The sequence below is a fragment of the Schistocerca serialis genome, chromosome 2 (genome assembly GCF_023864345.2).
Source record: "Schistocerca serialis cubense isolate TAMUIC-IGC-003099 chromosome 2, iqSchSeri2.2, whole genome shotgun sequence".
Classification (NCBI taxonomy): domain Eukaryota; kingdom Metazoa; phylum Arthropoda; class Insecta; order Orthoptera; family Acrididae; genus Schistocerca; species Schistocerca serialis.
Genome location: NC_064639.1, coordinates 707641896 through 707656659, shown reverse-complemented (window position 1 = coordinate 707656659; position 14764 = coordinate 707641896).

Below are 14764 nucleotides of genomic sequence, written 5' to 3'. Positions count from 1 at the left end.
ACAGGAAGAAGTTGTGTGGAACTGTGAAAAAAAATAAGCAAAATATACAAACTGAGTAGTTCATGGGAAGATATCCAATATCAAGGACATTAGGAACGCAGTGCGCTATGGTCTCGTGGTAACGTGAGCAGCTGCAGGTCCTTGGTTCAAATCCCCCATCGAGTGAAAATTTTAATTTTTTATTTTCAGTTTATGTGACAAACTCTTATGTTTTCATCACTTTTTTGGGAGTGATTATCACATCCACAAGAAAACCTAAATCGGGCAGGGTAGAAGAATCTTTGTACCCATTCGCCAAGTGTACAAGTTAGGTGGGTCGACAACATATTCCTGTCATGTGACGCACATGCCGTCACCAGTGTCGTATAGAATATATCAGACACGTTTTCCTGTGGAGGAATCGGTTGACCTATGACCTTGCGATTAAATGTTTTCGGTTCCCATTGGAGAGGCACGTCCTTTCGTCTACTAATCGCACGGTTTTGCGATGCGGTCGCAAAACAAAGACACTAAACTTATTACAGTGAACAGAGACGTCAGTGAACGGACAGATAATAACTATGCAAAAATAAAGAAAGTAAAATTTTCACTCGAGGGAGGACTTGAACCAGGGACCTCTCGTTCTGCAGCTGCTCACGTTACCACTTTTTTTTTTCCTGCGCTTACATTGTCATGATGTTGCCTATGTGGGCCATCGACTACTCAGTTTGTATATTTTGCTTATTTTTTCACAGTTCCACACAACTTCTTCCTTTTTTCTCAATTGATCTGTGTTCAGTTTATCAAGGCCTATCCACTGTGCCAACTTATAACTAAATCTGAGGGGGGTGCGATGGGGAGGTTCCCTTGTAAGTATAATACTTCGCCAATAACTGATTGCTGGTGATACGAAATAATACTGAGTGAAATCAGCAATGGGTGGACATGTCTCGTAAGTTTTTCTTGCGAGTGCTACCACTGTGTCTTAGAGAGCCATAATCATCTTATAAACTGCCAGATGTTAAAAAACACGATCTCAACAACTACTGTATGTTACTGTCACAAGCACTCTTGGTTCTACAGGTGCATACAAATATCCATGTTAAAAGCTATACTGGCTTTATAAATCGAGGTATGACATTACCTACGAATGAAGTGGTTTTTCCAGACAAATACCGCGACACTGAATACAGATGGTGATCGCCAGAGTATATATTATCAGACCAACTTTGTGGTTACACATCGCCGACGATGCAACCTCGTGATAAAATCACCGAATTTAGAAAGTGATTCGGCTAAGGAATGTGGTATGAAACCGGTATTTGCAACTCCCTCATGCCACGAATGGATATTTCTCCAGTATTTATAACACATTCTGTCTCAGTGCCACATCAGAGTTTTGGTGATATCTCGACTGGGTTACAGGCGATAGTTGATTGAGAAGGATCACAAACACTAGATGGTTTGCTGATCGAGGTCATAAGAAATGCGCACTAGCTTTTCAGATCTCTAGTGTTACGGTATCCGCTAGAAATCATGTCTATGATTTGGAATCAAGTCTTTCCATTCAAGAACATACCTGCGTTGTATCCAACGGAGAAGTCCTTTAATGATTACGGCCACTAGTGAACCATATTTCTGTTACTCTCATATCTCGGAATGAGCCACCTTTTTTCAAACCTATGTGCTACACTTAAGTTTTAGATAGTCCCTATGACTGTAGCAACTGCTGCCATTTCTGCAGCTTTGAGCATGTGGTCGTTCCAACTTGAGTCTGAACTGAGCAGAAGTCGGAGAGAGCAATATCCACCACCTTCTGCAACCTGTGTAGAAACAGTGACCTGAGTTAGTGCGACAGGGACCGTGTTTTGACCATTTGGTGGGAATGGGAACAATTTGTCACAGCAGAGTAGTGTAATTGAGCATGAGTCTTTCCATATTTGACGATCTGTAGACCACTTTTGCAGGGTTTAACTGTCAGTGCATATGGCGATCTGTACAAAATAGTTTTGCCGCTGAAAGTCTCGTCTGCAGAAAGAAAAAGGCGGACAGTGCTTCCACACCGGTAGCATCAATAATTTGGCGGGTAAATTCAGTAAGAGCCGACAAGAACGGTCCATTCATTCGCAATATATTGTTTGTGCTGGGACTTGGTTGCCCCTAAATAGCGGTGAGAACGTTTGCCTTTGGAGATGTTTGTTGAAAGCAGGACTTCACGATTTCCAGGATGAGGTGCCACTTAGGACCATCAGGAGTAATGCATTCGGTGTTATTCTTGGCTATTTTCGTAAACAGGTTCTGTTAGGACAAGAATTTCCATTCAGAGAAGCTGAGACATCATGAAAGCTCCTACACAAGCGACGGTTAACTATTTCTCCAGCACTTCGCAAATTCCAAGAAGGGACTGATAAGTAATGGACGGGCAGTCCCGTTAGGATCTAGAGGGAGAATGCAGTCAGTCTTATTCTGGGCTATTTTCGTTAACAGGTCCCGTTAGGACCAGAATTTCCGTCCAGGCAAGCTGAGACATCACGAAAGCTCCTACAAAAGCAATCGTTAACTATTTCTGCAGCATTTTGCTATTTCCAAGAGGTAGACTTGGCTCTTCTTTGCATAGACGCGTGACGTCAGTATAACATCGAGACCCTTTAGCTGCACCTTCGCAGGTGAGCTGCTACACAAACATCTCACGCTTGGCAATTAGGCCTGTGCCGCACCAGCAGGTACGCATGGTGGCTGAGTAAACACATACGTGGCCAGAGGCGTCTCGCATGGCGCGTTATGATTGCTGGGGAGAATGCAAACGGTGCTATTCTGGGAAGCATTGCAACACATCTCTATAGCGCTTTCAGAGGGGAGACTTGGTTCTTACTTACATAGACCTGTGGTGTCAGGATAACATTGAGAACCTTCTAGCTGCATCTACGAGGGTGAACTGCCGTGCAAACATCACTCACAGTACTGGACTGGCAGGTACGCCTCAGCCACAGTGGTTAGCTGAACACATGCGCATCCAAAGGGTGACCTGGCTGTTATTTACATAGACATGTGACAGCAGTATAACACTCGAATAATTCCAACGATATACCTGAAAATAGACGCAACTTTCACCTGCTGGCTGTAAGTGGCAGTGGTGTGTGAGTGTTGGCTAACGCCCTGGCGTTTGTCTCTCCAGCGGTGGCTTGAGTGTGGCTAGCCATGCAAGGAGCATGCACGGGGTCGGCGCACGCACTGGAGTCTGTGATAACGTCGTGCGTGGTTAATGGTAGTTCGAAAGCTGTTTTTACATGCAATGAGTGTTTGTGCACTGCATTATTTTCGGCTGTTTAAGCTTTGTGAGCGTGTTGGCAGAGCGTTATATAGCATTATTTTGCCAATTTTATGCATAGTGAATGTGTTTGTTGCATTATTTTGTGAACAGGTCTGTAGGCTGTGCAATGCATTATTTCGACACTGAGCTTGTTTGTAGAGCCTTTTACATGCATTATTTTGACAATTTACTAGTAGTTTGCGTGTCTGTAAATCTGTGTACAGCTCTGTATACTGCGTACTGCATTATTTCGACAGTTTATAATTAGTGAGCGTGGCTGCAGAGCATTTTACATGCATTATTTCCGTGATTTACGAGTAATTTGCAGATCTGTAGGCTTTGTAAGGTGACCCCAAGCACATCAGAACAAGTGTTTTGTATCTGTGTAATAAATGAACTATGTGAGATCCATCCCCGAATAAATTGTCCCAAAATAAATAAAGTACACTCCTTCTTCTCTCCAGCAGCTGAGAACAGGCTGAGTCCTTTTCCCGCCATTTTTCACCCGACCGCCATCTTAGATTACATCATGGGAGGGACGACAGTGCCCTTTGGTGGCAGTACTGTGTACTAGGTCATTTGGACTCTGGACCTCATGGTGAACACACTAGATCGAGCTACTGCCTCAAATTGTTTAAATAAAGACTGCCAGAAAAAAAGACTTACATCTGTCCTATCCAGCACAGGCTGAGTCCTTTTCCCAACAATTCCAAGGAAGAGTTGGCGGTCGGATGACTTTAGTTAGTGGAGGAAGCCATTTTCTTAGGTTAGTGGAGGTAGCCCAAGTGCCCTTTTTACCGCCAAAATTTGAACTTCTCACCATTTTGGAGAGGGGGGGGGGGCAGTTAGGGGAGGTGGTAGGTTAGTGGATGTAGCCCAACTGACCTGTTTTTCCGCCAAAATTTGCACTTACCACCATGATATTGCAATGTATCCACATCTATCGCAGCCATCTTCGACCCGCTATCTTGAATAAATTTGCCAACAATGCAACCTTACGTTTTCAGAACATAAACAGGCGATTATATTGACGTAAGCTCTTGTAGAACATTGCGTATAAGAAATACTGAACCGGTATGTTGTTGATAGAAGTTAAGAAAACCGTGGCTTCTTAATATTTCTGGCATTAAAGATCATCTTATTTGTGTCTCCATACGTCATAACTTCACATTCGGACGCAGGGGACAAATATATGTAACCGAACTGGATTTTCTGGAAATGATCTGTGATTTACACTTATCTGCTTATGTTAGAGGTAGCTTATGGTCCGTTGAAGAAATAAAACCAAGGTATGTTGGGAACTTGTATTCGAGTTTAATCATGTCCTTCGATCTGCGAGCTCCGAAACCATTTGCCTAGTCAGGTACGGAGCGCTCGTTTCCAAAAGATATGACAATGTTCCGTAAAAGGATGTTTCATGTCTAGTGGGGTTCCACTGTGTATAGCTTTCTTAACCACGTCGTCTGCTTTCTCGTTACCTTTACTTTCATGATGTGCGTTAATTCGCGTAAATGTAATTTGCCTTTGTATTCTTAGGCATTCGTAGTACACAGGTAGAATTTTGAGTAGATGCTCGTTACTGATTTTCGGGAATTTAGTCCTAGATAGTGTTTTCAGCACTCTCATAGAGAGTGACAGAATTACAAAAGACGAGTAAAGTGCAACACTGTATCGCTTTCAAGCTTGCTGGAGCGTTACCGGGTATATCGAGGTGTGCTGGTAAATGAAATTTTTGCTGTATGCGAAGCTGAGAACTGAAAACAACGCATTCTATTTTATTTTCGTCTGCAGTGCTCAGCTGTATATGTGAATTATATAGCTCCCATGTTCCTCCGTCTGCGATGTTTTGTTTACCTTCAAAAAGGCAGCCTTTCCATCAGTAGTTTCAAATGCAGTCATATAGAAAAGCAAGCCACTGTGTGTTCTAGAATTTTTCGCGGCAAATGCTTGCAAATTCTTTGTAAGTTGAATTGAAATTAGCGTATCTTGCCTCATAGTTCAATGAGTACTGAACTAATATTAAACGGTGTCTCGTGTTCGAGTTGTGCATGGGTTGGTCTACATTTCATAGCCCCTAAGCAGGTGCGCTACAGTCTCTTTCATTCCTATGATACACCGCTGGTTGATTATTTATATACTACGAACCCGTAACACGGTCTGGATCGAATGAGAAAACGGTACAGAAGTATCAACGGCAAAAGCACCCCACCCCGTAGTAGTTAGATATGTGTATGAAATAGAGTGGGAAAAGAAAGGGAAGGGGTGAGTGGCAGTACGTGATTTCCAGCGACACAGAGCAGCGTGGTAATGCAGTAGCAGAAGTTCAAAATTTGTGCCGGATCGGGACTCGAACCCGGATTTATCGCTTCTCGTGAGCGGTTGTCTGAACGGCTTCAGCCATCCTGACACGCTCCCTTACCGACTCAGATTTCCAACTTCTGCGCACACTGCAGTGCAGCGTCTCTCGTCCATTAACCCTCTACTCGCAAATTATTGATTCCCAGAAGAGTGCGGGCGATAGTAGTGCATCCACACTGAAACAAACGTCAGGTAGCCCTTACGTTGGTGCTCGTTACATTTCATGTCGCTTTGCAACGTTGCGCCCAGCAATTTAATCGACGTGACTGTGTCAAGCAGCGTACCACCAATATTGTATTTAAACATTCCTTCTCATCTGCATTAGCTTATACACTCCTGGAAATGGAAAAAAGAACACATTGACACCGGTGTGTCAGACCCACCATACTTGCTCCGGACACTGCGAGAGGGCTGTACAAGCAATGATCACACGCGCGGCACAGCGGACACACCAGGAACCGCGGTGTTGGCCGTCGAATGGCGCTAGCTGCGCAGCATTTGTGCACCGCAGCCGTCAGTGTCAGCCAGTTTGCCGTGGCATACGGAGCTCCATCGCAGTCTTTAACACTGGTAGCATGCCGCGACAGCGTGGACGTGAACCGTATGTGCAGTTGACGGACTTTGAGCGAGGGCGTATAGTGGGAATGCGGGAGGCCGGGTGGACGTACCGCCGAATTGCTCAACACGTGGGGCGTGAGGTCTCCACAGTACATCGATGTTGTCGCCAGTGGTCGGCGGAAGGTGCACGTGCCCGTCGACCTGGGACCGGACCGCAGCGACTCACGGATGCACGCCAAGACCGTAGGATCCTACGCAGTGCCGTAGGGGACCGCACCGCCACTTCCCAGCAAATTAGGGACACTGTTGCTCCTGGGGTATCGGCGAGGACCATTCGCAACCGTCTCCATGAAGCTGGGCTACGGTCCCGCACACCGTTAGGCCGTCTTCCGCTCACGCCCCAACATCGTGCAGCCCGCCTCCAGTGGTGTCGCGACAGGCGTGAATGGAGGGACGAATGGAGACGTGTCGTCTTCAGCGATGAGAGTCGCTTCTGCCTTGGTGCCAATGATGGTCGTATGCGTGTTTGGCGCCGTGCAGGTGAGCGCCACAATCAGGACTGCATACGACCGAGGCACACAGGGCCAACACCCGTCATCATGGTGTGGGGAGCGATCTCCTACACTGGCCGTACACCACTGGTGATCGTCGAGGGGACACTGAATAGTGCACAGTACATCCAAAGCGTCATCGAACCCATCGTTCTACCATTCCTAGACCGGCAAGGGAACTTGCTGTTCCAACAGGACAATGCACGTCCGCATGTATTCCGTGCCACCCAACGTGCTCTAGAAGGTGTAAGTCAACTACCCTGGCCAGCAAGATCTCCGGATCTGTCCCCCATTGAGCATGTTTGGGACTGGATGAAGCATCGTCTCACGCGGTCTGCACGTCCAGCACGAACGCTGGTCCAACTGAGGCGCCAGGTGGAAATGGCATGGCAAGCCGTTCCACAGGACTACATCCAGCATCTCTACGATCGTCTCCATGGGAGAATAGCAGCCTGCATTGCTGCGAAAGGTGGATATACACTGTACTAGTGCCGACATTGTGCATGCTCTGTTGCCTGTGTCTATGTGCCTGTGGTTCTGTCAGTGTGATCATGTGATGTATCTGACCCCAGGAATGTGTCAATAAAGTTTCCCCTTCCAGGGACAATGAATTCACGGTGTTCTTATTTCAATTTCCAGGAGTGTATTTTTCTGCACTTAGAGCAAGCTGCCATTCATCACACCAAATAGAAATTCTGTCTAAGCTGTCATGTATCCCCCTACAGTCACCCACTGACGATACTTTTTCGTTTACCGTCATTAGCAGTCAAAGATTGCTGTTCACCCTATCTGCCAGATCATTTATGTATATAGAGAACAATAACGTTCCAATCACACTTCCGTTGGGGCACTCCTGACGATACCCTTGTCTCTGATAAACACTCGCCGTCCAGTACTTAAGAAGTCTTCGAGCCACTCACGTATTCGGGAACCTATTCCTCATTCTTCGTCATCAGCCTGTTGGGAGCATTGCGTGAAACGGAAATGAAGGTCTATTCTATTAAGTGGGCACGTTCCCCTTCTTCCATAGTTGGCAGGATATAGTGTGGGCGAATGCTTCCTAAATTGCGGTGATTCGTTAACAGAAGCTTTCCAACCTCATAGAAATTTATTATATTCGAAATCAGAATATGTACAAGAATTCTGCAGCAAACATATGTTAAGGATATTGGTCTGTAACTTGGCTGTCCCGTCCATTTACCCTCCACCTGCGCTTTTTTCCTGTCGCTTGGGACTTAGCACAGGGTGAGAGATTTGCGATAAATGTAAGCTAAGTAAGGGGCCAATGCCGAACAGTACTCTCTCTAAAACCGAATTGAGATTCCATCTTGACCTGGCAACTTTTCTTTTCAACATTTCAGTTGCTTCTCAACGCCAGGGATGTCTATTTCTGTGTTCTTACGGGAGCCTGCACGGTCCTCTTGCGTAAACGATTTCTTGACTGTGAAATTTTAAACCTCGGCTATCCTTTTGCTGTCTTCTATTGGCATACCATACGGGTCGACGAGTGCATGTATGGAAACTTCCGATATGCTTAATGAATTTCCGTAGGCCCAGAATTTTCTCTTGTTCTTGGCAAGATCTTTCGGTGACGTATGGCGGTGGAAGTAGTTGTACGCTCCGGTCGGTCATCGAACTTTTTATAGACGTAGAAAGTTTTGCTAAATTTTGGCTGCTGAAATTTCCTCGTCCTTCATTGCACCGAAAGTGCAATAATCTCTTCTTCATCAGCATTTTCCTCAGTGGGTCTTTTCTGTCCCTGATACGCTTAATCGGTACATACTGCTCCCGATCGCGATTGACAATGTTTAAACTTCCCCTGTCCTCTTGTTTTTATTGTTAATTGCCGTTTTGAAAATGACTTACTTGCCATGTGTAACATATGCAGTTCATAAGTTGTGAATAAACGGTGTGCAATGGTTGCTATTTATCATTTTACTGTATTTCTGAATCAAGGATTTTTCGGTATTTATACCAATCTGCAGTTTTCATGTTCCAAGTCGACTCATTAGAAAAAACTGTTTATTATTTTAACGGCTGATAGTCATAGTTAAAAAAAGTAGTCTGATCCCTTGCTGTCTTACTGTACAGACAAGGATGTAATTTGATTAAGATAATGAGAGGCCACTGTCATATCCATTGATGTCTCGTGCCTATTCATTCATATAAAATGCGCATGCTATAATGGGCGTTGAAATCGCCAGAAGCTAGGAATAGTTTTGTTAAAGTGTTGTTACATTATTCGTAGATATTGTCCACAGTTCCGGCAATCTGCGGGACGATATACAGATGCAGTGCAAAACTGATAGCTGACAGTAATTTTTTCTGCCGCTGTTGCTTGAAAATCGAGGTTAGGGATTGAAATTTATTAGTACCGCATTTGCAAGTAAGTCATTGAAGCTATCCCCCCTTTACCATAATTCCGAACTAATGTTATCACTTGATACCCTCCCGATGTCAGAGTTTGGTTTTATCCATGTTTCAATTACTGCAACCAGTGGAAAATCATTTGAGGAAAGTCAATAATATACTGAGCAGCTAATAAATTTGAGCAGCTAATTACTGACGCCGGGGGAAACGTCGTGCGCGAAAAAAAAAACCGAAAATTTGACCAACAGATGGCGCTGTAAGCGTCAGAATACGCACTGCTACAGACGCACGGCACACGGCTGTTCTTCGGTTTGCGTCCCAGACGCCCGACATGACTGTCTCCATGAAGGATCGCGCAGTTGCTGGTAAAGCTCTCTTGTAGGAATGGTGGCACTGCCCGAACAGCCCTGCAGAAGTTCCACGTAACGGAATAAAAAAGGCATTGCTTTGAGTCTGGAGAAAATTATTACAACATTCGAAAAGACAGATTCTTTTGAAGTGCAGTGTGGCAGAGGGAGGAAGGCAGTTGATACGACGCGTGGCAAAGAAAAATTGGAAATTTGTGGTAAGTTCCTATGGGACCAAACTGCTGAGGTCATCGGTCCCTAGGCCTACACACTAATAAATAAACATATGCCCGGGGTCCAGACTCGAACCTCCTATGGGCGGAGCCGCGGCAAGGCACCCAAGCCCACGCGGTTACCCCGCGCGGCCAAATATGTCGAACACATGGCCACAACATTGAGGGGTTGAGCGGTGGTGTGCAAACATGCAGTGCCCGGGGAATTGGTCGAACGTTGGACATGCCTGCGAGATTTCTTAAAATCCTTTGTAACATTCTGCATTGCTATCCATACAAACTCACCTATGTTTAGGAATTACTTCCTGCTGACCTCCCAGCAATACAAACGCTCGCTCTGGAACTTCTCGCTCGCATGGAAGTGGGCAATGAACGGTCATTTGACATTCTGTGGACCGACGAAGCTCATTTTCGCTCTTCAAGGACATATCAAAAAACGTTCAAATGTGTGTGAAATCCTATGGGACTTAACTGCTAAGGTCATCAGTTCCTAAGCTTACACACTGCTTAACCTAAATTATCCTAAGGACAAAAACAAACACACACACACACACACACACACACACAAACGCACACACACACACACACACACACACACACACACACACACACACCCGTGTCCGAGGGAGGACTCGAACCTCCGCCGGGACCAGCCACACAGAAGGACATATCAATACGCAGAATTGCAGAATATGAGCAACGGAAAATCCGCACGCACATCAGCCAGTACCGCTCCATTGTGCGAATGTGACTGTGATGCGGGTTGACAGCGTAGTTTATCGTAGGGCCACACTTTTTCGAGATGAATTCTGCGGGTCCTCTTGCCTCTACCGTCACTGGTAAACGCTGTCAGTCTTTCGCGCTCCAGCGCCGTTCGAACCCTTCAAACGTGGAATCGTTAAGCTCATTTTTATGCAAGATGGAGCTGCTCCGCGTGTTAGACAGCCAGTGAAGCGGGGGCTGCAGAGGCATTTCGGAAATGCTGGAATTATCTGTTGTCATTTCCCTACCGCCCGGTCGTCCAGATCACCTGATCTTGATTTGTGTGAAGTGTACAGTGCTCCAATTACGAACATTGCTGAATAGAAGGCACGCACTGCGCAGTGCATTCTGGACGTGACCTCCCAAGACATTCCAATCTTTTGTGTTATGATGTTTTTCGATTTCCGCTTGTGGTAGAAAATGGTGTGCATCATACTGGACATCTATTGCGCCAGTCTCACAATCAGGAACTGATATCATTTTGCTTTTTATGCGGTTTTTGGCCTCTGGACAATTGAAAAGCGATTTTTCCCATTCGCTGTGGTGCAATTTTCTAGTAGTGGATGGGCTTAACTAACAGTGCCATACGGTGGCCGAGCGGTTCTAGGCGCTTCAGTCCGGAACCGCGAGACTGCTATAGTGGCAGGTTCGAATCCTGCCTCGGGCATGGATGTGTGTGACGTCACTAGGTTAGTTAGGTTTAAGTAGTGCTATGTTCTAGGGGACTGATGACCTCAGATGTTAAGTCTCATAGTGCTCAGAGCCATTTGAACCATTTTTGAACAGTGCCACAGCTTTTGACTGCCGAACTCGTGCAGTCATGTGGTGCATAACTCGTGCAGTCATGTGGTGCATTGAACAATACGGATGGTGTAATTTGCAACTCAAACCGTAGCAATCGTAATGCGATTCATCTATCATTCGTAGGCGACCACATTTACGTTAAGAAGCCTACAGCGCCAACTATTGCTAAAATTTCGTTTTTTTTCCCCATGAGGTCCTGTGTCACAATACGCTGTTCAAATTTGAAGTCATTCTGAGCAGTGATTTTCTTTCCATAGCATTTTAAAACTGGAATATTAATTACAGACATTACAATACATATCCACCACTCTCCTACCTTGAGCGTTGGTTGTTGTTGTTGTTGTTGTTGTTGTTGTTGTTGTATTAAACGAAACCTTGATTGCGAACTGAATACGCAATGAGTGAATGGATAAATCGGCTGGGATCACTGGCACTTCTCTCCAGTTGCTGGATGTGCGAGGACACAGTAGCGGCTTCAGTGACAGTATTTAGCATACTTTTAACCTGCGAACTGGCAGGATTAGAAAGTTCCGGACGATCCAGATTATCTAATAGTATTCTAATCATAAGGATGATTAAAGTTAAGCTTTCAAACCGCTGTAGAAATAACACCACTGGTCAGTATGACGTAAAATTGCAACGGAATATTATCGGGGAAGGGAGGAAACGTATGGCAGAAGAAAAATAAATAGTTACAAAATGTAGCAATAGATGGCGCTGTAAGCATCATAATTTAATAGTGGTAGACTACAAATGACAAATGAATCATACAACAATGCCTAAGGTGTACGTTTGACGTTCAACAAAGTGTACTACTCAGTGTGCATGGGTGTACAGGTGTGATACTAATACTTACGTAAGTCCATCCACCACGGCAAGGTCACATCACATCGGATGGGAAAAACTGGTTTCCAATTGTCCTGAGACCAAAAACCGCATAAAAAGCATCAATCAAAATCAAATCGGATTAATAATTTCCTGTGACTGGCGCAAAACGTGTTCAATATGCTGTTCACCGTTTTCTGCAACAAATGGGAATCGAGAAACAGCATGTTCCACAACTGATCGAAGTGTTTCTGGGGTCATGTTCAGAATGTGTTTCGCTATGCGTGCCTTCAATGCAGATGTTTGCAGTCGGAACACTGAACACAACATCTTTCAGATAGCCCCACAGCCAGAAGTCACGGATTAAGATCAGGTGATAGGGACAGCCAGCCTGTAGGAAATGACGGCTGATAATTCTAGTATTTCCGAAATTGCGCTGCAGCAGTTGCTTAAACTGGATTTGCAATGTGGGGAGGTGCGCCATCTTGCATAAAAATGATCCCATCCACTCTGTTGGAGAGCTGGAATGACGTGGTAGCGCAAAAGACACTCATAGCGCTTACAAGTGACGGTACGGGTAACAGGACCGGAAGCACCTGTCTCTTCGAAAAAATATGGCCCTATGATAAATGATGCCGTAAACCCTCACCACACAGTGACCTTTTCAGGATGAAGTGGTACTGGTTGACTTGCGTGTGGATTTTCCGTTGCCCACATTCCACAATTCTGTGTATTGACATATCCTATCAGATGGAAGTGGGCTTCGTCTGCACACACAATCTTCCACGGCCAATCATTGTCCACTTCCATGCGAGCAAGAAATTCTAAAGCAAAGGTCTCTCTTGCTGGCAGGTCAACAGGAAGCCACTCGTGCACATGGATAATTTGGAATGGATAGAAAAGAAGGATATTTCGTAGGATTTTACGCACCGTGCTCACGGTCAGTGTCCGGAACTTCTGCCGAGCGACGTGTGCACTGTCGTCATTCTTGTAATACAGCTTTACAAGCAGAGCGCGGTCCTGCATTGAGACAGTCCCGGCGAACGTCGCAGACGCGAAGGGAGGGAAAGCCGTGTACCCGGCGTGTTTCTGCCAACTTCAATGGGTCGTGCGCATCACAGGCGTTTTCATTTACGTATTCTGACACATACTGCACCATCTATTGATCAATTTCACACTTTTTTTTCTTCTGCCATACGTTTTCTCCCTTCTCCGATAATATTCTGTTGCAATTTGACGTCATTCTGACCAGTGGTGTTATTCCTACAGCTTTTTGAAAGTTTATCTTTAATTATAATTACCCTGTATTTAAAAAATATATAGTTATGTCTATCCAAGTGTGCATTAGAGCATATTCCAAAAATTTGAAGTTAATCGGGCAAGAACTTCCCGAGATTTTTGGTAACAACGTTAAACGCCAACTTGTCTAATATGGTCCAGGTTGCCTTTATTAGGTTAGGTTAACTGTGTTATCAAATTTAATATTTCAGACACAAGCTTTTCTGTCAGCGACGGGTTCTTGTCGTCCTCTCCTGGAAGTTGCCCAAATATGCGCTACTGTTGAGATACTGGTAGGTGACGTCCACTCTATAATGTAAGTGCAGTTGTCCAGTGGAACCAAAATTAAGTGGATGTAGATTGTAATGTTTAGGCAGAAATGAAGAGGCCTGCCCGTGGAATGCTAAAGTGGATAGCTGCATCAAACTAGTCTTCGGACTTGAGACCATAACAGGAACAAAAACATGACCATTATTAGTCGACTAGAATATTATTTATTGCATCTGGGTGTTTGATTTATCGTGATATTTTTCGATGACACACTGCAGCAGTTGATAGTAGATGCACAACTGTCAGTCAGAGTGCGATGCGATTTCTTTAGCCACCACCGTATGTGTTTACTGTAACGTCACCGCGTGTTTCCGATGACGATCACGGGAGGCCAAATGCAAATAATATTTTGGGTCAGGTAATACCCGCACTGGAGTGAACACTGGTTATTACTGGGAGTCCAAAAACTGATCAAAGTTTGGATCCGTTCTTTGTCCCCGTTACGGGGCTGATAGGAGCATCCTCAGTCTGTTTTTCCTGTATTAATGGCCTACTAAACACCTGTAATCCGTAGATCTCCGCAGACTGTACCAGTATTTTTTAACTCTACCCTTGGTCCTGCATTGATTTGAAAATATATCTGCGCTTTTCATCGCCTGTTTTTACAACACCAAGCGGTTGTACTTCAAGCAGTTCCACATGCGATCTACACATGATGTATGTGGCTGTTTTAACTCTTATCTTTCCCACACCCATAGAAGAAGAAGAAGAAGAAGAAGAAGAAGAAGAAGAAAAAATTCAACCAACATCACAACTAGGTAGTGAAACACATGTCTTCTACTGAGCAAGTTATCACATCTGTTAGGGTACTCATTTTAAAACACATGTTTACTAGACTTCGTTGCTACGAATGATCTGTTAAGAGTATGGACTCTGCAAACCACCGCGAAGTGCATGGCAGAGGATACATCCCATTTACCCGTTATTATTAGGGATACTTCCCGTTCCATTCACGTACGGAGCGCGGAAAGACAGAGTGATTGAGCGCCTCTGTGCGTGCTGCAATTATTCTAATCACGATCCGTACGTGAGCGATACGTAGGGGATTGCAGTGTATTT